Source organism: Ascaphus truei, chromosome 2 (assembly GCF_040206685.1).
Source record: "Ascaphus truei isolate aAscTru1 chromosome 2, aAscTru1.hap1, whole genome shotgun sequence".
Classification (NCBI taxonomy): Eukaryota; Metazoa; Chordata; class Amphibia; order Anura; family Ascaphidae; genus Ascaphus; species Ascaphus truei.
Window position 1 is genome coordinate 39,522,842 of NC_134484.1, and position 25,140 is coordinate 39,547,981.

Sequence of the window (25,140 nt, forward strand, 5' to 3'; positions counted from 1 at the left end):
CGGCGATGTTACAATGGATAAAGAAAGAAAAAGTTTTACTTAAAAACAGTGCATCCTGGAATGTATCTGACTGAAGCCTATCTCTCCCCCCTGTGCAGTATGCGATTTATGACTTAAGGTGCTAAATGGTCCCTGAATGTTACTGATGTAAGAGTATGTGTGTATGTGTGTAAATATACATTTGTAAAGTGCCCACAGTGTATACAGCGTTTTATAAAAGGTGTGTGTGGTAGTGTATTCTAATGGTGTGGGTAGGTGTAGAAATATGAGGGTGTTGCATTATTATTAATGTGTGTAGATACTGTGTGGTCGCTATTGCTACAGTATATAGGGATAGAATTACATTGTACATATGCAGGTGTAAGAGACAGCTGTGTGTGCACATTCATATAGCACAGTACAGTATGTATAGACATGGTATATATATATATATATATATATATATATATATATATATATATATATATATATGATATAAAAACAGAAAACTACAATAAGCGCAATCACAATCAGACTAATAATGATATTTACCACATATATAGGAGGGTATACTACCTCACAATCTAACTTTCCCTGATTAAGTCTGCAGCCAAAAGGTCTACCGCTCCACGGGCTGGTAAAAAAGGGATATCCAAACAAGAGTGACCTAGGCGCAAGTAAAAACAAGAAAAACAAACATAGGGTAATACGTTCAAACAATTGGTCTACTGGGGGGTACGATATGCACTTACAGCAGGTAGAATAAAATCAGGCCTTGTATCCACTCTGGGATCAGGAACAATGAATGAAGATCTGGAACAGCCAGCAGCAACTCATCTACAGGAATCGTATCCTCATACTTCACACGAGGATACGATTCCTGTAGATGAGTTGCTGCTGGCTGTTCCAGATCTTCATTCATTGTTCCTGATCCCAGAGTGGATACAAGGCCTGATTTTATTCTACCTGCTGTAAGTGCATATCGTACCCCCCAGTAGACCAATTGTTTGAACGTATTACCCTATGTTTGTTTTTCTTGTTTTTACTTGCGCCTAGGTCACTCTTGTTTGGATATATATATATGAGCACACAGTGTCACCTTTTTGCATGTCATTTCCCAGAATCCCTTGCTGCAGTGGAAACACTGTATGCTGGGTGATAATGGTGAAAGGCAGGGTTACAGACCTGCCTAAGACATGTGAATGTGCTCACAAGTGACCTTTTTATTTGCTATATGCAATACGGTGGAGGTTTCTTGTTGCCTTTTTCACCCACCATAACTTAAAACGTGATGGTATATATATATATATATTGTAGTTTAGATATAAAAATATATTGCAGAAAAGTTACTGCATTTGAAATTCACATTTTTGACATGTAAACAATTTTAATGTTAATCACTTGAAGAATACAGTATTGCACATTATTATAAACCTCTCTTTGTTTGATTTTTTTGTTTTGTTCTTTTTGACGTGATCTAAAAATACGTTTTGGATACATTTCAAGAATATTTTTTTCTGTTTGCTTACCTTTGTGTTAAATATATATTACACATACATTGGTATTATTCACAATAGAGCGAGAGAGAGCGAGAGTGAGAGAGAGAGAGAGAGATCGATCGATCAAGGCAAAAAGGATCTGCTCACCAAACACTAATCATAAATAAGCAGTAGCCAAACACACTGTAACAGGGGAGTTATCCCTGTTCAGGAAATGTGCCTCTAATCCAGCAGTGTGGTGGTTAACTCTGGTAGTCAATTAACCAACACCACCTGGCTGATTAGGTTTCTTAGAAAAACCTGCCTTTGAGACAGGAAGGGAGATTGTTCCTGAGTATCACAAGTTGTGGGACTGACCATAGGAATAGATGTCTTGAGCCTGCCAGAAGAAACTGCACGCTGCTTGCAAGACACAGGGGAAAGCACCTCTGAACCTTAATGCTGATATAGCCTGAGGAAAAGGCAGCAACCCAGGAACAGAGAAGATTTTCCCTCCAACTACAAGGCTGTTTGGGGCTGGGAGACATGCTAATCTAAAGGGAGTTGTGACTGCATAGGTTTCACTAGAAATACTCCCAAGTGGAACAGAAGCTTTGTTTGACCCCTTGTTTGGGTGATTTTCTTATGTTAAAGAAACAGGCGCAATAAAAGCCTTATTTAATTTCACCTTAACAAGTCTCCCTTGCATACCTCTGCGCATGTCCTCCTACACACACCATCTGTACATTTGCGTTGCCCCAAAAGTGGGCAGCCTGCTGGGGCTCCCCAAGAGCTGCTCCCCTCTGCACAGGACCAGTGTGCTATGGGTTAACATCTGCTTGTACTTTGTGGAACGTCAACCCCACCCACTGGAATGTTAATGAGCCAAGAAGACAAAGAACTTTGTGTTCACAGCTGCATTGAATCTTAACATCCCCAGTGTACATCTGCATTGGCCCAGAGGCGGACAGCTTTTGGCGCAGCCGAAGGACAGCTAAAGGGTGTGAGCCATTTGCTGCCGTTCTCTGATGTTTGGTGATGTTAAAGTGCTGTTAAAGCTGCTCTATTTCAATCTGAAACTCACCAGCCCCTTTATCACTTGTACCCAATTTTCCAACTTTATCTGTCCATGAAATGTTTGAATTGACTGTATAACCTCTGTTCTTTTAATGTAACCGTGAATTTTTTAAGTCTGTGCCCAGGACATACTTGAAAACAAGAGATAACTCTCAATGTATTACTTGTATTATGTATTACAATGTATTACAATGTATTACGGGTAAAACATTTTTTATAAATAAATAAAACACCAAACCCAGAAACAAATTCAATAGAATGCAAAAAAAGGTAATTTTAATGACTTAAAGAAATCATCCAAACATCCAACGTTTCAGTGCAGAGCACCTTCATCAGGCGTTCCATGGTTAAGGTGTTCTGTTCTTATATACAACAGGAATATCGCAAAATGTAAAAATAAAAAAAATCTGCTGATTGAACAAACTCCAGTCTGTTGGGTTTGTGACAGTTGTACTGTAGCTCTTTAAGTCACACTTATCACTTTTGTTAAGTGTAGAAAGCAGTTGTCGTGCCAGTAAAACTGCACTCTATAATTAAGATATTGTCAACAAAAGCACAAAGAAAATACTAAGCACTACAGTCTCTAAGGATACAAACGCCAAGGGAGAAAAATTACATTCAGACACCAAAAAGCTTTCCTGTTAATATGTTGTAACTGCAGCATGCCTGTGTTTCATCCGCAGCTAAAGAGGATTTATCGCAAGTGCTGTAATAGTCAGAACTGAACAAAGGGCACCAGAGCAAGAAAGCAAAGGTAAGTTTTTTTGGTGTGTTACCTTTCTTACAGGGTTTACTGCCTAATTATATCACTACTCTCCTTTGTGTTTAATGATGTCGGTAAGCTGTATATTACAGCACCATGCAAGCGCGAAGCTGCCTGTTGGGAAGTAGTCATGGCTGCCATGAGAGTAATGAAGATGTATCTGTATTGTTGTAGAGATGCAGCTTACAGGTAAATTCATTGTAGTTTTTGAGAAATTACATCTATTGTTTCAAATGTGAGTGTGGATGTGAAGCTGATTTTTGTGATAAGTACATTATTTCTCGTTTTCTTAATCCATACAGTTGTGAAATCTGTGTAGAGCATATAAAATGTATATGCTTGTTTCAATAATATCGAAATTAGATTGTAAGCTCTTCAGGCCAGGGACTCCTTTTCTTATTGTTACTTTTATATCTTAAGTGCTTATCCAAAATGTGTCATATAATTATGTCACGTGCATTACCGCTGTGAAGTGCTATGTGCTTGGATGGTGCAATATAAATAAAGATATACAGTACAGTAGATGATATATCATTGCAATCATGTAAACAGTATCATGCAACTTTCCATGAATCATTGTAAAATACAGTAAATTGACTAAGGGTCACAAATTGTATTTTGTGGCAAATGTATACAACAAAAGACAGGGGTGCCTAATGCTACATCCAATTGACAAAACACATATGGTAATAAGTATAAAGTTTAAATACTTCAATAATAATATTTTCTTGGTTATTTAGTTAAACCCTTTGGCCAAAGCGTCATAAGCCTGCATACCAACGTCAAGGTATAACCAAATATGCAGGTCCTAACACTACACTGTGAACCTTCCCTTTTACCTCTGTATGAGGGGAAACAACCATAGTAGGTCCTGTCCATACAGCAAAATGAAAAGACCTCCCAAGTTAAAAAGGTGTGGAGGGATGAGCTCTGTTGCCAATAGAAATTGAATTAACACACACATTTGTGGTTTAACATTGTAGCAGAAATAGTCAAAAAGGAAACGTGTTACAAATGAGTTTGGCAAGATAAATAAAGGTAGACAAATGAAACCCTGTTTAATATACCTCTAAGCAGCAGGAGCCACTGTAAATACTGCTGTGTGTTTAGCTGTAATGCACCGTTCCAGTGTGAGGAAGCCTGCGATGCAATGAGCTAATCTGGTTGGTTTTAGCTGACAAATAAAGTGACCTGCGAATCCCAAGCACTCCCACATATTTATTCAGCAATTGTTACAGGTTACGAATGTCAATGTTTCAGTCCATAATCAAGGCTTTAATGCGTGAATGGGGCATTCAATAATGCCATGATAACTCATGAAAACTCCCAAGCTAATGACAGTGTTATGTTTCATGGGTTAAATCTAGGTTGGCTTTCTTTTAGCCTCTTCTTGTTATTATTGTGCCACTTTGACATATTCTCTTTGTTCTACTTGGAGTGTAATGATGGTGTCATCCTTAACAAACAGCAATAGGTGGAGGGCAATACATGATTTGTGAGACAGATTTGCAGGGCTCCTGTTGAAAATAAAAACTTAACAGTTTTTCAGACAACACAAAATAAAATGTCCATATTAAGAAGGATTTATTATATTTAGGATGCCAAATAAGTTGCGTCTTTAGAATCCAAAACACTGTTGGATTTGCAATAACGAAGTTGTTATTGATTTCATAGATTCGGAGATGTCAAATAGTGTATTTGTTTCATAGTTTGATACATTTGAAGATGTTAAATTAAGCCCCTTTTGCAGGGGTGAGCAACTCCAGTTCTCAAGGGCAACCAACAGGTCAGGTTTTCAGGATATCCTTGCTTCAGCACAGGGGGCTTAATCAGTGGGCCAGTCTCTGACTGAGCCACTGGTTTAGCCCCCTGTGATGAAGTAGGGATATCCTAAAAACCTGACCTGTTGGTAGCCCTTAAGGACTGAAGTTGCTCAGCCTTGCCCTACTGTGAAGTCACTTGCCTAGCCTGAAAAAGATTTTAGTCGTATGCATTTGAATAGCGCTGAACTCTTCATAGCACTGCGAAGAAACATTACAGCATACTGTGTAGGTACGAAAGCTAAAACACAACAATTCTGTGCAATTAACAAAACATGATTATTTTTTAGGAGTTGGTTAAAGAATCATCACTAATAAAGTAAGAATGCTGATTCCAAAATTGCAGTAATTTCAGCCCAGTTATAGGCCCATATCTACAGTATATGCACTAATCAACTTACAATATTACTTAATGTATGCTTACAATATTGGCTAAAATAACCAAATTTACAATACCAACATCACTCTCCTAGAGCAATACCAAAACTATAGGATGTTATATGGAAAAAAGGTTTGCTCCCCACGGTACAATACAGTATATACAGATGTACATACAGACAGGGGTGTAGCTATAGCCTGGGCAAAGCCCAGGGGCCCCCGCTCTTGGGAGGCCCGGTCTCTCCCCCTCCCCCCCTGTAGAAAGAGGTAGGGGGAGATGGTTTGCAGCGACGGGCCCCGGCGGAGATTAAGAATTAGCTGGTAGAGGAATCAGCAAAGCAGGGGAGGACAGCAGGGGAGGAGCGTCCTCAAGCAGTCTGACCTGGAAGTATTTCTTACTTCCGGTGTCTGCTGCCACAGCATAGCTCCTCTACCGGCTGCTTCTCTGATCACCATTTCCTCCCGCCAAAGGTAAACATGGGAGAGAGAGCTGAGGAAAAGAGAAAAATGAGGGGAGGGAGAGAGCTGAGGGAGAAAGCTGAGAGAGAGAGAGAGCTGAGAGAGAGAGGGAGAGAATGTGAGAGCTGAGGGGGAGAGAATGTGAGAGCTGAGTGGTAGGGCGAGAGAAAATGCAAACACTGATTTCCTATCTCGTGAAGGGGTGGAGGGTCGGGCTTCAGTCTTGCATGGTCTCAGCAACACACAAACAGGGGAAGAGTGTGACAGGGTGGATTTACTGTTCCAATATTATGCATGGGAGTCTGATCTATAGCTCTTGAAACCAGCAGCGAATGGATAAATCCAAGCTTTAGAAAAGGCTGAGTTAATTGACTAGGTCCCAGCTGCCTCACTAATGGGCTTTAAAAAAACAGAGCTCCCACTGCTTCCTGTCTGAACCAGGGAGACACATGCTGAAGTATATCGATGGAGAGTAGTCCGAAACAAGGTCTGTAACATTGAAACACTTACTTTTGCTCTTTGTGTATCCTGGTCTTTAACCGCCCTTGCTGTAAAAAGGGGCAAAGACCTTCTCAGGACTTGTTTTTTCATTTGTTTATCTATCTATGCTGAAGCTAAAGCTGTTATTTTGTACAACTTTTGGCTGAATAAAAATGCTATGGGGCTATCTTTGCTCTCATTGGGGGCATAGGTAACCACACTGACAATGAATGGGTGTATTGTTAAGAATTGTGTTTGAATTTTGTTTTTATGTTTATTGTGGGGAGCGGGGGTGGGTGAAGGTGGTATTTGAGCCACAGTGGGTGTTTATACCTACCGGGTGTGTAGTGGGAGACGTTAAACCCTTCATTACCTTAGCGGTATTAATCGCTAAGGTAATGAAGGGGTTAACTCCTCCCGCAACCCCCCTGCAAGGCCTAAACACCCACTATGCACCAAAAGCCACCTTCACCCACCCCCGCTCCCCACAATAAACATGCCACGGGTTGTTAACCCCTTCATTGCCTTAGCAGTTAGTGGCTAAGGTAATGAAGCGGCCTGTAAAGGCATTTTTCCTGCATCGGATTGATGCCGGGTGTATCCGGTGCTGATATTAATGTGTATCCGCTCCGGAGTCTCCCGGCATCAATGCGATGCAGGAAAAATGTATTTTTTTTCTAAGTCCCTCTCTCACATCCTTTGAAGAACCTTTGATAAAATCGCAATTCCAGATCCTCGATGAGATTATCGAGGCTACTAGAATTGTCCGATTGTATAAAAATTGCGAGGTTGGGCTTCTCGCCGGCTCCCGTGCGATGTGTTTGCCTTCCCCGCACGATTTCACCAACTCATCGAGGCTTTCTGAATTGCTACCTTGTAAAATTTTGTGAGAACAGCTTAAAATCCTCGATGAGTTGGTTATCGAAGTTTATAGAATAGGCCCCTTGAACTCTTGGGACAAATGAGAGATTTCTTGGCTATGCAGAATTGCCACAACTACAATGAACACCCAGTCGCTGCACCGCTAGCTTAGTCCGTTGCTCTCTGCACCTGACGTCAACAGAATGACTCATAGGAGCCCAATGGGCGGTGCAGCGACTGGGTGCTACACTCTGTATCAGGTCGTATACTTACCTTCTCATGGTGACTCGTCATCCATGTATTGGGTTTACAGCATTACCTACTTATTTTGGTCAGGTTATTCCCACTCTAGTGGAGCGGTTAGATCAATGATACACCAGTGGATATCTATCTACCAAGTGTGACTACACGGAGAGAGCAGCTGCTTTCTCTTTATGGCGGAGATCTAAAGAGCAATTATAGCTATTAGGCTGCATGCGTGTTTCTTAGCTACATTGTAGCAACTCCCAGGGATACTGATCAGCTGTTCAACAATTTACGCTTGTATGAGTATACATTGTATCGGTCTACGCATATATGTTGCATAACCCTGCTGTCACCATGTACATTTCTAAATGTGTATAATAGACCAGCATGTTACACAATTTAGACATCAGTCTTATGATTTGGTCTAACTGACATTGCTTACCTAAGGCTTATGTAATAATTATTTACACTTCGGCTATATGGTATTACAAGCATAAGATTGCTGAACTGCACCTCAGACTATATTGCCAGCAGCTGACTACTATCAGTACCACTTAATATCCCTACCCATTAGGGTTAAATTGGGCCATAATAGCCCTCAAAGTGGTTATGTGTGGTACTTGTGCGTTACTAGCTTTCTTTTATTGTAAATGATTTTATGTTTATGTGTGTGTTCATTTTGTTGTTTACATATACCCAATAAAAGATTTTAATATATGATATTGGAGTGTCTATATGGGACCCAATTATCCCACGGATTGAATATTTCCGGCCACAATACCAGATGCTATTTTATGGTTAATATCGAGTGCAGTCAGGTGTCTTTGTTGGTTATCTCTCTCAATCTATTTCTGTATTTATCCATTTCTTCAATAGAGACTTTTCACATTCTCTATGAATTTACCTTGGGGAAACTGGGAGGGATCACTCGTTTTGAAAAGTTGTGCCTGGATTCTTCCTTTATGAGAGGCTGTATCTTTATTGTACATAATCTCTTACAAGACACTAAGCTTTCATACATGCTAAACTGGGAAAGAGAGCTGGATGGGAGCATGTCATTGGACGAGTGGGAAGCCATTTCTACTATTACGTCCAAAACCCCATCTGCACAAATATAAAGGAAAATGAGTATAAAGTTCTCTTACGGTGTTTTTTAGTCTCAGACAGACTTCTTAAAATGTTTCCTGATTCCTTCAACAGATGTTGGGGAGGATATGGGGAAGTTGGAACATTGTCCCATATCTGGTGGCCCTAGCCAGACAATTGCTCAAAGTTGGTCTTATATTTTTTTATATTATTGAACAATTTACCGGTTGTGTAGTGGCAAATGATCCATTCACTGCATTATTTAATAAACAAATTCAGGGAATGCCCAAAGAGTCCCAAATACTGACATCACATATATTATCAGCCAATGTACTATTGGAAACTACCTGAAACAAGAGGAACCTCCTCCAGTGGCCATAATTTTACATACATTGAGAGAGGTTAACCTTATGGACCATATTACAAGCTTGCTGAATTGAACTTTTGATAATTTTTGAGGGATTTCGCTTACCTGGCAGACATCACAATATTCTACAACCTGAATATATCTGTAATGTTGCTGCTGAAATGATACCCATTTCTCGTAATGACCATGCACCGGTATCTCTTATTGTATAGTATTATACAATGACTCTGTGTTGGATTTTATCTATTTAACACAGATGGTGTACCTACAAAACTAATAGAACTGGATAAGTAAATGAATTGTCCCAGGTCCCCGTCCCCGCTTTCCCATTTCCCCTCCTTTTTATTTTCTGTATCCCCACCCTATCCCTTCCATACTTTATTTTGAAAATGCTCTAAAAAAAACAATGAAAACAAAATAGAAAAACAAAGCTTTAAAAGTGGTCTAGATTTATCCGTGTAAAGGGTGTTCGTAAATGCTAGAATGCTAGAAAACCCAGCAAGATGGACATATCTTAAGGCAAGCTGGATGATGCTCTATGCTGTTCTCACCCAGAAATTTGCAGTACTTTGAACTGTTGGAGACAGCATACCGAGGTTGGTGGACAGTTTGGTCTGTCCCATCATTGGAAGTTCTTCTTTTCTTCATGGAGAGTGAAGCTTGGCTCAATCAGTGGCCCAGTCAAGCACTGAGCCACTGATTGAGCCACCTGTGCTGAAACAGGGATATCCATAAAAGCTGGCCTGTGTGCAGCTCTTGAGGACTGAGTTTGGAGACCCCCTGGACTATTACATTTATTTACTGCCATGGTTTGCCTGTTGACTTTAAGCAGTTTCTAGGTGTAATTCAAAGTAACAAAATTGTGATACCTGGTAATCTAAAGCTTCACCTTCCCAAAAAGTAAGCAGTAAATACTGTACATCTCTTTCAAATCATAGGGGTGGCCCAGTGGCCCATGGGCAGTACTCAGTTGGTGTACAATTCGACGGGCATTATTATTGAAAGTGCAAACACTTTCGTTTTAATTAATTAACTGCACAGATACCTATGAGAAGAATAATCCCTGGAGAAGAGGCCAGTCGAAATCTTTAATTCAGATATGGAATTAAAAGCCAGGGCTTACTTTTAGAAGGCTACCTCTGGTTTAATTAGTTTCTATTTAGTTTGTTTAGTGTGAGGATTTCTGGGTGATTACATATTGGAATATGAACCAGTCCTAAAAATATACGCCTGATATTTTTATGCTAAATGAAACATAAACTATTTTGTATAAATAGTATCCACACTGTCCAGTACAATTTATTTCTACAGTGACTAAAGCAATTGCATAGACTAAAATAATAACTTCTGGTTCCGTTGTCTGTATTTAACATTTTTTTTCTTTTCGGTATTCATCTTTCCCATTTTTTCCTCAATAAAAAAAATCTGAATATTCTCTAATTTTTGTATTTTTTGTAATAAAAAAAAAAAACATTCGCAGTGGCTATTTTCAAATGCTGCATATATTGTGAATATTTGAAAAATTCACTTTTGTTGGCGTTTTTGTGGTGAATTTGAATTTTTGTGAACTATTCGCCTATCTCTAAGATATGATCATGATGACCAAGAGGTAAAAAGGCAAGAACAAAGCAGATCAGAATATAATTAAATAGAATCACAGAAGAACATAGCATGTTTTTACACAAAAGGATTATTAATGATATAACAGAATTCAAATTCACAACAAAGTACCTGTATCCTGTTACCAGCACTAAAAAAAATAAGCCTAATTTTTGGTTTATACAGTAGCTCCTTGAGTCATCCAATGGTCTGGGATAGTAGAAATGACCCTCAGGTACTTTTACGTAGTTGTGGGGGAATGCATAGGCCAGCGGTCTTCAAACATTATGTTGTGACAATCTGGTGTGTCATAGCCCCCAATCTAGTTGTATCATGAATTTTGTAAAGCAAGAACTCAAGGGTATCTACATTTATAAATACATATATAAAAATATCCATTGTAGATACTGTAGAGCTCAGAAAAATGTATACATTTTTAGTGCTTTGCAGTTCTGATATGAATTACTAAGATCATGTTTGGTCATACTGCAGTTGATTGTTGATGTTTTCATCCCTGGTCTAAATTAAATATGTCCCAATGTGTTCCAAAAATGTGTCGATTTTAGAGATAAAATATGAACAAAACGATAACGATTGAACCATAATCCAATGTTGGTGGGATTGTACAATTAAATACTGTACATCTACAATATGAGTGTAATTTGTTAATTACTGACATCTGGAATTTAGCCCCTCTGTAAGGCTGCCAGCAGTTTTGGATTTAAAGGGACTGTTCTAAATAAGTTGGTAATATCTTAACTCAACCTGGCTATGGTAGCAATATGTCCCAAATAACGGGGCAACGGGCTCTTTCTCTGTTTTGAAAGACATTAGTAGCAGACCTGGATGGAGAAAACATGAATGAGAGGCAAGGTGTCCGCTCAATAAAGAGGTTGTTCAGTGGTGATAGCAAGAAAAATGTGCACAATCCACTGCTCAATACTGTGTCAGACACACATAGATATTTGCTTACAGTGGACACCATTATTACGTGCACTTACTGTACGTCCTGCGTCTGATAGTGCTTAATCCTACAATTCCATACTCCCATTAGCATAAATAACAGGAGAGGACGCATTTATACCAGGACCTCAAAGACGGTAACTTGGCAGTGCTGCAGTAACGCAATGAGCAGGGAAACTGCTTTTCTTTTTTACTTTGTAACCAAATCATTCAAATGATCTCTAGTTTTGGACTACACATTCCAACTTGGTACAGTAAATTAGCACAAGTTCTTATTTAGTAATATATTAATATTTATACTTATTTTGTATAAGTACAAATGTATTTTCAATCTCTTTGAAAGATGACACTTTGCTCAAACATGCTAATGCGTGCCTCTTATGAGCTCAGCCACACGAAGAAGCGGTGCACTGAGGTAAGTAGAGAACCACACGCAGCTCTAACAAAAAACGACTAATTTATTGAAAAAAAAAAGGGAACAAACATCATGAAGCTAGGAACCTCTTACGCGTTTCATCCCGCAAGGGACTTTGTCAAAGACAAAAAAAGGGAACAAACATCATGAAGCTAGGAACCTCTTACGCGTTTCATCCCGCAAGGGACTTTGTCAAAGACAAAAAAAGGGAACAAACATCATGAAGCTAGGAACCTCTTACGCGTTTCATCCCGCAAGGGACTTTGTCAAAGACAAAAAAAGGGAACAAACATCATGAAGCTAGGAACCTCTTACGCGTTTCATCCCGCAAGGGACTTTGTCAAAGACAAAAAAAGGGAACAAACATCATGAAGCTAGGAACCTCTTACGCGTTTCATCCCGCAAGGGACTTTGTCAAAGACAAAAAAAGGGAACAAACATCATGAAGCTAGGAACCTCTTACGCGTTTCATCCCGCAAGGGACTTTGTCAAAGACAAAAAAAGGGAACAAACATCTTGAAGCTAGGAACCTCTTACGCGTTTCATCCCGCAAGGGACTTTGTCAAAGACAAAAAAAGGGAACAAACATCATGAAGCTAGGAACCTCTTACGCGTTTCATCCCGCAAGGGACTTTGTCAAACCTGTCTATGCGGGATGAAACGCGTAAGAGTTTCCTAGCTTCGTGATGTTTGTTCCTTTTTTTTTCAATAATTTAGTAGTTTTTTGTTAGAGCTGGGTGTGGTTCTCTACTTGCCTCAGTGCACCGCTTCTTCGTTTGGCTGTTCTGGTTACCTTTGCTGGTTGCACGTGGATTCCAGGACACACATCACTGCAGGCACTCACTCAACGGTGCTTCACCTTTATCTCTTTGGCTACACCGGATCATCCCTGTGACAGCAGGTATTATCATTGGCAGAGGGGACGGTGGGTGACTTAACGTCAGCCTGGCTGTTCTCTGGATGGTCGGCGACTCTTAGCGTCACCTCACCTTACCCCTCCCCCCAGCCCGCTCCACTGGGTCCGCTTAATACGCTTGTTTAGAGTGATAGTTATATGCTGCAGACGTGTGCCATTATGTTCTAAGAATAAGACATTCTACGCTTTGGCCCTTGAGCACTGGCAGCAGAATTCTTCTGTGTTCCCTCTTATGAGCTCAGCCCACATGCACAGTGGGGGTATTTCATTTATTTTGTATGAATGTGATGTAGGTAACTATAGCAGTAAATTACAGAACTATAAGTTCATTTCTTGCTCTTCTATGCTTTCAATAACGCATCATTCTAGCTAAACAAGAAAAACTAGTTTCATTCAGGAAAATTAATGAAGTGGCATAACTCAAAATAAGTCTACGTAACCTAAAAATAATCAAAATAATCTATCTTTTCTAATACATCTATCTGATCATTATATAATAGAATGTTAATCACACTTTGAACAGAAGGCAATGCAGTGAAACCCATCTGGCAATGGAAGGCTTGACATTGATGGAACACCTACAGCCACTGGTCATACAGTATGTCTCTTGAAAATAAAATGCAAATGCACAATCATTTGCACTCTATGCCAAGAGCTTTTATCCCATGTTATATCTGTGAAGGGGGAGGGGTGCCAAGCGAGTAATAAAGGGGTCACACCCATTAGGCACCCCCTTCCACCGTCTGGGAAGTGAGGGGTTAACCAGAAATGTACGTATAATATATATGTTCCCCTGCTTCATAACCAAAAGGTATGTCCCTTGGTTATCCTATTCCCGCATGTAGAGGGTATTAATGTATTTTTATTCCCCTGCCTCACGGCAAACTGTTTTATTTGCTAGATGTGTATATTGGTACAATTATGGGTGTTTGTACCTTTGCAGTGTATGCAGCAACCACATACACTGGAATCCAGGCGGGAGGGAAAGGGTTAATGTTAATTTGGTGTTTATGGCCCTTTGTCCCTTTTCCCGCCTTTGCAGGCTCCATTTTGCAGTCTCTCCATAGGTTGCCATTACAGCCCATGTAACCCTATGGAGATTCCGGCGATTAGGGCCTGATATTGTAGAAGACCTGCAGGTGGTACCCGAGAGGAGGAGCGGCGGTTCCCCATTGAAAGTCAATGGAGACATTAATTTCAATGGGGATTCCTCGAGGCCGACCTCCAGGAACGGGTTGGCAGCCATCCAAACCGCAGACCGCAATAGCGGATACATTATCTGAAAGAGAGCTTTGATCACTCCCCGGTCAAGGTCAGATCAATTGGCGTGGGAAACTTAGGTTCTAGGGCACCCAGGAATAAAATTCTTTTTGCCCCTAGACCCTAGGAACCCCCTCACCCGACCCCAACCGGGTCCAAGAGTTAATGACCCCGGTAAAGGGTCGCGCTCGTTATAAGGGTCGCACCATAGACTCTAATGGCGGAGGTAAAAGCCGCGAGTAAAAATGGCTAAGTCAGAATGAGCAGAAACCTAGAACCCATAACTCCGGTTCTGTTCAACATAGGGGGCTGAGATTCAGCCACCACGTAGTCCTAGTTCCGGCAGGATTGCATGGCAAATACCGACCCTCTCAGAGCAACAGAACGGAGTCAGGGTAATGGTAAAGTTTGGGTTTCTGCCATTGACTTGCATGGCAGAAAAAAGCCTTGTGTTCAAAAGTGCTTTTAAAACTGTGTTTTGGTATCTCCGGTTCTGGGGGTTGTTTAGGGCTGATATTTGGCCACAATGGCAAGGGTCCTCCGGCATGAGGACCTGGCAGATTTCAGCCCGCTCAGACCAATAGAACAGATTAATTTAATATAAATATAATTGTGAAAATGTATTATGTTTTGGGTCCAGGGTAAAAGCCCGGGAAGGCTAGAGCCCATGTGGTATGTTAATGCTCAGGGGGGAGACAAGTGGTCTACAATAAGCCCCCTGAACAAAGGCTCCCCAACCCTGCTTGTGTATGCTAGAACAAAGCAGAGCAGGACATGGGTACTTGTGATAAGTGTTGTGTTTCACACCTTGGGACAAAGGTTTTCCTGTCCCAAGCAGACTAGGCGACGCCAGTCTTGTGGGAGGGGGGCTAGGGAAATGAGCCCCTGATTAAAATAATGCCCACCCCATGTGGGCAGGTATTACCTTGCCTCTCAAGTGAGGTGGCAAGGGGTGATTGGGTGTAGATAATTGGGAGCCAATGTCTGACATCCAATGTTAAGGAATGGGGCTTAAATCCCATATAACTGATTGTAAGCCCCATGTCCATTGTCTTTGTGTTTTTGGTCTTCGTGGAGTCTTCGTGACTACATCTATTTTGTATCCTGTATCCTGAATGAATTGCCAATCCAGATCCTGATTGCTTCATTGACCCAAACTATGGGCCTCATGCAGAGAGCAGCGAATTTTAAAATTGGAGAGTTTAATAAAAAGTAGCTTTTTTGGAGAGTTTTATTCTCCATATGCAGAAATGTGCGAATTCTGCAATGTTTGTCATTAATGCGTGTGGCGAGTTAGAATTGGAGAGATGCGCGCTACAGAAATGTGTTAAAAAAAAATCGCGCATTTTTTTTCCCCTTTCCTATAGGCGGCGAGCTCCATATAATTGCCAACTTTTCTTGGCGAGGCAAATAGTAGCAAATCGCGCCATTTTCTTGGCGCGAACAGCCGCTGGATGCCGTTCGCGGCTCTCTGCATTAGGATATTTTTAAAACTGGCGAGATGTACGTTCTCGCCAGCCGCGCGGCGAGATTTTGAAAACGAAAAAAAAAATGGCGCGTTTTCCGTTACTCGCCATTTTCGGCAGTTTTCTGCGCGACTTTCCACAAAAAATGGCGAGTTTTGAAATAGCGCTGCTCTCTGCATGAGGCCCTATATCTTGTATGTTATTTGTATGATCCTGTGTGTTCACCTGTTTAAGGAATAAACTACCTTTATTATATCTAATTCGTGTTCAATTCAACCCAGATATTTTGTGTATATTATATCCAAACAACATTTTTGCAGCGCCAGCATTAATTAGGACAACGGTGCAATTAAGTAATAATCCTAGATAGACACGACATTATCTGAGCATTGATGATTCAGTTCAACTGAAACACCCCTCCCAACCCTCGTAACTGGACGGCCCTCTTTCCTGCACTCTTGCAGAGCTGGAAGGGCTTCCTCCTAAACCGTAATTTTAAGTTTGGCGATGTGCCAAAGATTCGGGGCATTGCTGGGCGAGTAATACCCTAAATTTTGACCAATCATGAAAATGCATGTCATTAATGCCCTGAGCTTTACAGTTACTTATTAGATGAGGTTGAGAAAAGACATACGTCCAACCTATGTTAAATTTAGACGACAGAAACTTATCCTATATTTGTATTTACAGTATTTTGATCCAGAGGAAGGCAAACAAAAAAACTCAGTGAAACATCATCCAATGAGGTCTAATAAGGGGATATCATGAAATCCTTCCCATGTTTACTTATTTGGTATATCCCTGAATACCTTTCCTTTTTAACAAGATGTCCAACCTTTTTAAAAACATATCTATTGTATCTGCCATTACAGTCTCCATGGATAATGAATTCCCCATTTTAACTGCCCTTACTATAAAAAAAAACCCTTCCTTTGTTGCTGGTGAAATCTCCTTTCCTCCAACTTAAGGGATGACCCAGTGTCCTTTCTACTGCTCTTGGGATGAATAGTTCTTTTGAAAAGCTCCTTGTATTGACCTTGAATATATCTGTACAGTACAGTATATAGTTATGATATCCAGTCTTTGGTGCCTCTTTCTAATGTAAACAAATCTAATTTAGCTAGACTATCCCCACAAAGTCAGATTTTCCATCCCCTTTATTAATTCGGTGCCTCTTCTCTGCACTTTTTCTAGTTCCATAATATATTTTATATGAAGTGGTCCCCAAAACTATACTCCATTCTCGAGGTGTGATCTTACAAATCATTTATACAGAGGTATAATTATGCTTAATTTCCTTCCACCCTGTTTAATGCAAGATAAGATCTTATTTGCCTTTGCAGCTACTGCATGACATTAGGCACTATTACAAAGCTTGATGTCTTCAAGCACTCCTAAATCCTTCTCCATCATGATTTACCTAATTTTCCCCATTTAATTTGTAAGTCGTCTGTTTATTCTTGTTTCCCAAATGCATAACCTTACATTTTTCTGTATTAAACCTCATCTGCCATTTACCTTCAAGTCTATCCAAGTCCTTCTGGAGATAAATTACACCCTGCTCTGATTTTGCTACCTTACACATTTTTGTGTCATCAGCAAAGATGGTGACTTTGCTCTCTATGCCAACCTGGCATTTAAAGTGAGGTTTTTAAGTGATACAGTTAGACTACAGTTAATATATATATATAGTTAATATACTCACTTTCTTCATGCAAGACAAATAACCAATAACCTCAGCTGATATGACATGGATCTAATTGCATTCTCTTCACAGGTATGTTCCTGATGTTAAAACCGTCTGTATAAGACTGAATCTGGCCTTGTTGAATTGATATATAAGTTAGTATGTTTGAATGTAAAAAGTTTTTTTTTTCCTCTTAACTCTGTGCTGTTAATTGACCAAATGGAACAAGCTGACAGATTGGGGAGGGGGAGGGTCATGTGACTTTTGTTTTTGTGTATAATACAAACACCTTTGCTGCATTGGGCAGTGAGGCATTTAAAGTGAGGTTTTTAAGTGATACAGTTAGACTACAGTTTGACTAGATGTGACTGGGGACTGCATCTACTGCACACTCTTTTACTCAAGACAACAAACGGTAAGCTATTCAGATCACACTATGATCCCAAGCTTGTTAGCCTGCATATTTTAACCCCCCACCCCTTTACAACTTCTTTCACTGCAGCCTCTCCCAAAACTGACTGCACAAAACACTTAAACCTTGAATTGACCCTAGCATTGCAATGCAGCAAAACACTTGACAAGGTACAGGCTCACCCCTGCTGTTTAGTCTGCACACACTCACTCTGCTCACAACAGCTCCTTGCAGCACTGCCTACCTCTGGCATCATGAACCTGCTATGTCTTCTAACTTTTTTCTTTCTCCTGGCCTCATGGAGATGTTACTCCCTCTATCCAATACAAACTCCTCCATCCTTGCCCACACCCAACATCACCATACACCCTGGACTACTCAAAAGCCTTGCACTATCTACTGAATGTTGGTGGAGAACTCTAAAAACCAGCACACCAACCACTGCTCACTCTAATGGAAAACACCACAAATTTACAACTTGCAAACAACTACCCAAATTTCAACTCATACTATTACTCTCTCTAGCAGGTGATGTTGAAACTAACCCAGGTCCTCCCATTTCAGCTCTGTCCCATGCCCCTGAGAATTCCACCTTTAAATTCCAAAAAGGGCTATCTGTCGCCCATATAAACATCCGGAGCCTGCTGCCCAAACTGGATGAACTAAGGGCATGGTGCCTTATGCATAAACCCAAAGCCATCGTTCTTACAGAAACATGGCTATCCTCTAAAACCCCTGATGCAAATATCGCCATTCAGGGATACTCCATTTTTAGGAGAGATAGGTCAAAGAGAGGAGGAGGGGTGTTATTTTATATTGCAGACACCTTACAATTTACACTGTTACATTGCCCACCAAGCCCACCCTCTTTTGAAACTCTAGTTGGCAAAATCTGCCTCCCCTTTTCTAAGCCCATCTTGCTTGCTGGCATCTACCGCCCCCCTAAAGCCCCTCTACAATCCTTGACTGATATCACCCAATTTCTTGCCTCCATTTCCTCTCTGAATGAGAAGAGTGAGCTGCTAGTTCTAGGGGATTTCAACTTCAATTGGCTTGACCCTAAAAACCACAAAATCCAGATACAACTCAAGTCACTTAACCTATCGCAACTCATTTCCCAACCCACACGAATAAACCTGAAGTCGCATAACCATTCCTTGCTAGACTGGATTCTCTCCTCAAACCCCAGCAGAATCCAATCCTCTGGCATCCTTCCTGATATTTTCAGTGACCATGCAATAGTGTACTGTGTAAGGAAAATTAAACCGCCCCATTCAAGCCCTAAAGTTCTCCTCACTAGAACATTTAAAAACTTTAACCCACAACAGTTTCTGGATGACCTTACCAACTGCCCATGGCACAGAATCGATTTAATTCCCGACCCTGATTCTGCGCTCGACTATTTCCAATCCGAGTTCTTAAAACTCTGCAATACCCATGCTCCACTACGCAAAATAAGGGTACGGGGGGCCCACCTTCCATGGGTTACACCTGACCTTATAGCACTCTACCAGTTCAGGGATGCCTTGTGGAAAAGCTACAAAGTAACTGGCACTACCAAGGATCTCAATCACTACAGATGCCTGCGGAACGTGTGCACAAGGCAAACAAGGTATGCAAAAGCACAATATTACTCTGACAATCTCCACCAAAATACATCCAACCCAGCTAACTTCTGGAAGGTTATCAACAATATATTCCAGGCTCCTAACCATCAACAACCAAGTAATATCACTAAGGGGGATATTACTCTGACAAACCCCACTGACATTGCAAATGCATTCAATGATTACTTTGTGGGGTGTGCCACTAACTTATTAGCGAAACGCAGCACAAACCCCAAACATGAATCTCATCCTGGGAGTATCCCTACCGGCCCCCCCCTCCCAACAGGAAGATAGGTGAAGATGTGTTGCACTGCCTCAATTTCCAACTCCCAATGAGACCGGAAAAAATACAAAGTGAGCAGATAAAGTGCCCCGTGCACGAAACGCGTAGGTGCGTTCGTGTGGCTTTGCTGTCCCCTTGCTGCACCACCCTGCAATAAACCTGACCTGTTGTTTAGCTGAGTGCTCACTTTGTATTTTTTCCGGTCTCATTGGGAGTTGGAAATTGAGGCAGTGCAACACATCTTCACCTATCTTCCTGCTTGCTATCTACCTGGATGAACTGCACGCCCTGGATATCTGGAAGTCCTGCAAGCATTAAGGTAATAGGGCCAGAGCGCCCCTACATATATACATATGTTTACCAGTGCCTCTGTTCATTTTATATTGGTTACTAGGGGGGGCTGTTATGGTGTTTCAACTGTGGTGGTCATGTGGACCCCACTAGACTCCTAGCCCGCACCTGATAATTGCCATATCATTCATGGACTTTCCATTGCTATCCAGTATCATTTACATATGTTATTGAGGAACTTTGACCAATTTGGATGCATCACTTTTTTCCTGTTTTTTGTCCACCCCCTCCCAACACTGCCCACAATTTTCAATTTAGCCCAGTATCTGAAGAGGAGATTACACAAGCGCTCTTCAAACTAAAACTAAGCAGCCAATGTGGACCCGACTTACTACAATCTAGGTTCCTACGACTTGGTGCCCCAGCCATTGCCAAACCAATTGCGTCCATAGTCAACTCTATCCTGTCTGCAGGCCATATCCCTAAGACCTGGAAAACTGCCAGAGTTGTCCCAATCTTCAAAAGTGTGGACAAAAACACTGTCTCAAACTACAGGCCAATCTCACTTCTCCCAATTCTATCCAAAATTATGGAAAAATGTGTCCACTCTCAATTAAGCGATTTCTACACCAAGGCAAATTTCCCTAGCCAATTTCAGTCTGGGTTTCGTCCCAAACACTCCACCGTAACTACCCTGCTAAAAGTTTGCAATGAAATCCAGTGTGGAATGGAACGGGGACAACTCACTGGTGCAGTATTCCTAGATTTTGCAAAGGCTTTTGACACAGTTGATCATGTTATCCTGCTTAACAAACTCCAGAGCTCTGGAATAGGGAAACATGCTTTAAACTGGTTTCAGTCCTACCTATCAGGAAGATCCCAACATGTGTCCATCTCAGGCTCTAACTCCAACCCCCTGGATATCACCTGTGGTGTACCGCAAGGCTCTGTTCTGGGGCCCCTACTCTTCTCAGTGTTCATTAATGATCTTCCCACAGCTTGTAAGGAAGCCTCAATACACATGTATGCAGATGACACAATCCTGTATGCACACAGCCATAGCCTCTCTGACCTTCAACACATACTTCAGTCTGACATTTTGAGACTCGAAAACTGGATTTCCCAAAACAAACTGTTTTTAAACACTGACAAGACTGTAACAATGGTATTTGGGACCAAGACTAAATTTTTAAAGCTTCCAGTGACTGAGCTCCTGATTAGAACCAACGCTAACACCACCCTAACACCTGTCACTAGTTTTAAATACCTAGGCTTATGGTTTGACTCCCACTTAACATTCGGGATGCACATTGATACCCTGACAACCAAGACCTATGCCAAACTAGGGGTACTTTACAGGAACAAATCCTCCCTAAGTCTCCTGGTCAGAAAGCGTATTGCACAGCAGATGCCAATTATTGACTATGGAGACATAGTATATGGCTCGGCTCCTCAAACCCACCTTAGCAAACTTGACACCCTCTACAATTCAATTTGTCGTTTTGTTCTCCAATACAACTACAACACACATCACTGCGAAATGCTCAAAGAACTAGATTGGTCATCACTAGAGTCTAGGCGCAAAGTTCACCTTTCCTGTCTCACCCTCAAATACTTTCTGGGCAAGCAACCCAGCTACCTGAACAAGCTCCTCACCCCTACCACATGCAGTACCTATCACCTGAGATCAGACTCCAAAAGACTATTCATGGTCCCAAGACTCAACAAAGTATCCGGACGTTCCTCCTTCTCCTTCCGTGCACCCCAAAACTGGAACAACCTACCAGAGACTCTCATATCCACCACCAGCTTAAGTTCTTTCAAATCTAAGGCTGTCTCACACTTTAATCTGGTCTGTAACTGTTTCATACGCTCATAATATATATTTTCTTTAACTGTGCATGCAATGTCTTGTATATAATGTATACCTTGTTCATTTATGTAACTGTATTTGTAACCATGTATTATTTTGTTTTACTCTGTGCCCAGGACATACTTGAAAACGAGAGGTAACTCTCAATGTATTACTTCCTGGTAAAATATTTTATAAATAAATAAATAAATAAACCTCAAGGTCATTAATAAACACGTTAAAAAAGAGGGGTACCAATCCTTGAGGTGCATCACTTACAACTTTAGCCCAACCTGAGTTCCATGTATTCCAACTCTCTGTTGTCTACAGTATCTTTCAACCAGTTTTCAATCCAGGTGCAAATATTTTTACCGAGACCAATTTCCTTTATTTTGTATACTAACTTCTTGTGTGGAGCCGTATCAAAAGCCTTTGCGAAATCTAAGTAGACCACATCAATTGCATAACCTTGGTCTAAATTCCTACTTACCTCAAAGAAGCTAAAAACGTTAGTTTGGCACGACTTATCTTTCATAAAACCATGGTGACTATTACTAATAATTTTGTTAGCCATTCGGTATTCCTAAATATTATCCCGTACTAAACCTTCAAGTAGCTTCCCCACTATTGATGTCAGGCTTGCAGGTCTGTAATTTTCCAGTTGTAATCTAGCTCCCTTTTTAAAATATATTCACCATGTCTGCTTTACGCCAATCTTGTGGCACTGAGCCTGTGGAAATGGAGTCCTTAATATGGTTTGGCTATTACTGAACTTAGCTCCTTAAGAACTCTTGGATGTATGCATCAGGGCCAGGTGCTAATTGACTTTAATTTTATAAAGCCGCCTATGCACTTCTTCCTCAGTGAACCAATTGTACGACAATATTAATTGTAATCCTTTTAGCCTATGATACAGTATGTGGACAAGTAATTGCAAGGGCAGAGCTTCAATCAATATTGACGCTCAGAACATTGAGAGGACAGTTCATAGGAGAAGGAGGTCATTATTGGCTCTGGCTGAGCAGCTTGGTCTTTCTCTGGTGTCTATCTCCATTCTATTCTTATTCTTTTTACAGGAGATTATTGTTATATACAGTAGTACTAAGGACCATAGTTATGAAAGTGCCATTCCATAAGACACTTGACAACACTGTTAGACACCTCTTCACTGCCCATTCAAATGAATAGGACGTGAGTTATCTTATTGCCCCATAAGGTATTTTAGGGTTTAGCACTGCTTAGCAAATATGTCCCTAAGTGCTTGACAACATGGAATGCAGTAAATTAAAGTACAAGCACACACAATTAAGTTTGTTTAAATGGGGAGCAATTTCCATTCTTCCCCTGAATACGATAATGAGGATAATATTGTTGAGAATCTCAACACCCTTCTAGCCTTCAACTGTGCATCCTTCTTTGAGAATATAGAACCTAAATTATTCAAAATTAGAGAACAACAGGATGCCTGAAATGTTGAATTTAGAGCCGGTCATGGAACTGAGTCGGCCCTGGTCCGTGTGGTGAATTATTTATTGATGACCATGGCAAGAGCTGTATTTCTGCCCTTGCCATGTTGGACTTCTCTGTGGCCTTGTACACGATTGATCATTGGGTTCTGCTGCACTGCATGAGGGACTTAGCTGGTAATCGTATTACAATAGGTTGCCTCGTTCTTGCCAAACCCAGCAGGTGGCTATGGAGTCCCATGTGTCACCAGTGGGGCCTGTCCCCTTTGGGGTCCCTCAAGGGTTGGTGCTGTCACCGCTCCTGTTCTACATGTATATCAAACCACTGTGGGAGATCTGGAAGCATGGTATGAAGAGCCACCTCTTGCTGATGACATGATGACATCCAGATCTATGTTTCTTTCCAGGGCAGCCCAGACACAACTAGATTGATGGCTTGCTTAGATGAGGTGGCAGCATGGATGGAGATAAATTGGCTGAAGCTCAACCCTGACAAGACAGAACTAATGATTATAGTCTCGGCAAGATGCCTGAGTATGGGACAGGGGATGAGCGGCCCCTAATCAATGGTGTACAGCCACTGTCCTTGTCCCAGGTTCATAACCTCTGCATCCTCTTTGTCCAGAGTCTCAACACGCGAGCCCAAGTGGTGTCAGTTGTTAAGACTGGGTTTTCTATCTGAGGCTGCTTCCGAGTTTGGAAAAAGCAGGATATTCAGCGCTCGTGCTGTAGTAAAATGTGGACAATCCCTTTGCAGCACGCGCATGGAGCGTCTCCCCAAAGGCTCCTACTTCAAGGTGGTCCCCCCTAGAGAAGAGGGGAGGGCACCCTGAAAAACAGAATAAGAAAAAATGCACAAATGCGCACCAGGGATTAGTTAATGGTAATTTATTAAAAAATACACAGGTACTGAGGGGATCCAACCCCACCTCAGCTAAAAGTGCTATGCAGCTGAAACTCAGTAATCATAGAGCGTAACCTCTAATGCTAACTAAGCCCTAAGCGGCACAGCATACAAAATACAATAAAACAAATAAGTGAAAAGTCTATCTAACGATTTAGAATGAAACCGCCATAGAAATATAAACAACTGGCAAGGGGAGACGGACACTTACACTAAGGCAGAATGCGGGTTCACGTTGACCGCAAAGGATCCGGATCTCGGCACCGTGAAGATGGAAAAAAACGCTTGTGCCTCTTGCAGGCTCCGTCATAGCTTGTCAGAAAACACGCGCAGGATGACCTGTCGTGACCTCTACGCGTTTCGCACCACGTGCTTCAGACTCGGTGTAAGACTTATTTCTTCCGTCTGCCTTTTCTTGTCTAACAAAATGTAATTGCGTATATTTTTAGTTTGTTCTCAGACTGTAAAGTATTGTGGTGCTCCCTTAAGTGGAGGTGAGCTTTTACTTAAAAAAATAAATGATGATGATGAGCAGCAAACGCATGACATAATAATATAACACATAATTGGGAATAAGCGCTTGAGACATAAAAGTAACATTGGAAGAAGGAGTCCCTGCACCAAAGAGCTTACAATCTAATACAATCGATATGCTATAATTTTGCAGTCATTGCTATGAGGGAGAGATGTTGTTTCAAAGTAATTTTCTTATTTTACCAGTGAACAGGAAAACAAGTTCACAGGACTGTAACCAAGTCATAGTAATAATTAGCTCATATATCTGCTCTGTTATGCATCAGTGCTGTAAGTGTACAGACAACATCCCCAGGGTCTTAAGCTGTGGTGGGATTGGCCCATATGAACTAATGCCTAATGAACTCTCGATTATTCTCATAATAATCTTGAATATATTATTTCTATTCAATGTGGCACATTTTTTAAAATAGTATTTGCTGGAAGACGAACAAATAATATTTAAAAAAACATGGTGACTACAGTAATGTAATAAAAATAATATATACAGG

The 25,140-nt window shown here is 41.0% G+C and overlaps 1 protein-coding gene across 1 annotated transcript in view; it reads left to right on the plus strand.

Moving 5' to 3' along the window:
• Positions 1-25,140, plus strand: part of LOC142477108 (uncharacterized) — a 237,848-nt gene that overhangs the window by 40,789 nt on the left and 171,919 nt on the right. Inside the window, exon 2 of the mRNA XM_075582160.1 lies at positions 3,218-3,288. The gene's annotated coding sequence lies outside the window, so the exon portion shown is untranslated. The remainder of the gene's footprint in view (positions 1-3,217; positions 3,289-25,140) is intronic.